The sequence below is a fragment of the Sapajus apella genome, unplaced genomic scaffold, assembly GCF_009761245.1.
Source record: "Sapajus apella isolate SASKATOON/1434 unplaced genomic scaffold, GSC_monkey_1.0 scaffold155, whole genome shotgun sequence".
In the NCBI taxonomy this organism is placed as follows: Eukaryota; Metazoa; Chordata; class Mammalia; order Primates; family Cebidae; genus Sapajus; species Sapajus apella.
The window spans coordinates 69,054-70,527 of NW_022437095.1; the positions used below are offsets into that span (position 1 = coordinate 69,054).

The window sequence follows — 1,474 nt, forward strand, 5'->3', positions numbered from 1 at the left end:
TCACAGGCATGCACCACAGCGCCCGGCTAATTTTTGTATTTTTTGTAGAGACGGGGTTTCACCATGTGAGCCAGGCTGGTCTCAAACTCCTCACCACAGATGATCCACCTGCCTTGGCCTTTAAAGTGCTGGGATTACAGGCGTGAGCTACCATGCCCAGCCGGGAGTATTTAAATAAGACATAATACCGCCTGATTTCAAGAAAGTTCAGTTGGTACAAATGGTAAGCACATTTTCAATGCTAAACAGCAAAATCTTTTGCCAAGTGTGCAAATAGGTTGATTATAACTGCTACATGGAATTTGCCAATTCTGCCTAGTTTGTGGCCTGGTAAAACTGCTCGTTAATACTCCAATGGAAGCTTCATTAGACTTGTTCACCAAAGCAACATGTTGGCTAGTATGTACAAAAAATTAAGTCCTGTCTCAAGTTCCACTTCCAAGGCAATGGCATCAGGCTCCTCAGTTTTATTAAAGGCAGCAGTTGTTTCTATGAGCCTTGGAGTCTTAGAAGCACCGCCGCAGTTTAGGATGATACTTCTCCAAATATAAAAGTTTCTTGCTGTTAAAAGCTCCACTCCACTTTTGTCTTATGAATTATACTGTTTCTTCATATTTCATTCTACCTTGAGCTCCCCCAAGGCCTGCAACACAATGAACAGCAAAACAACAATCAGGTTCTTCAAGAAACATAATATTTACAAGACTTAGTCATCAACAATGTGGTTGGATGGTGGTACACCATGATCAAAAGGCCAATCGAGAACATGGATGCCTTCTTTCTCCACAGGAGTAGTGTCGTAAGTTGGTTCACATACTCTTACTATTGTGGTGACTTCATGCTTCTTAAATTCCTCTCTACATTTGTTTAAGGTTGCATTGGTTAGATTGTGTGAAATAAAAGACCTCATGTTCTTATATGTGACTTACACAGGAGCTGGGCAGTTCATTCAAACCATGTTAATTTAGTTCAGAAACACTCAATAGGGTTATGAAAGAATTGTAAAAATTGAATACAGAAATGATGCAAAGAAACAAAAGTCCACTTTAATCTACTACTCTTGAAATTCTCAGTGTTTTGAGTATGAAGTTCAAAGTAACGGTAAATGAAATGAACCTTCTAACAAGAAGCAGCAATTCTTCAATCTTGTAATACTGAAGCAACAGAAAGTATACTGAGGTTTACCCTCTCCAGATAAGCGCTCTCGTAAAATGCTCAGTGGGTTTTAGTTCAACTCTCCTGCATCCAGGTTAACCGCTTGGGGACTTCTTGGTAGAGTAATAATAAATTTCTTTTTTTTTTTTTTGAGACGGAGTTTCACTCATGTTACCCAGGCTGGAGTGCAATGGCGCGATCTCGGCTCACCGCAACCTCCGCCTCCTGGGTTCAGGCAATTCTCCTGCCTCAGCCTCCTGAGTAGCTGGGATCACAGGCACGCACCACCATGCCCAGCTAATTTTTTGTATTTTTAGTA

The 1,474-nt window shown here is 40.9% G+C and overlaps 1 pseudogene; it reads right to left on the reverse strand.

Annotated features, from left to right (window-relative positions):
* Positions 1 to 220: 220 nt before the first annotated feature.
* On the reverse strand, positions 221 to 958 carry LOC116541726 (annotated as a pseudogene).
* Between the last annotated feature and the right edge of the window lie 516 nt (positions 959 to 1,474).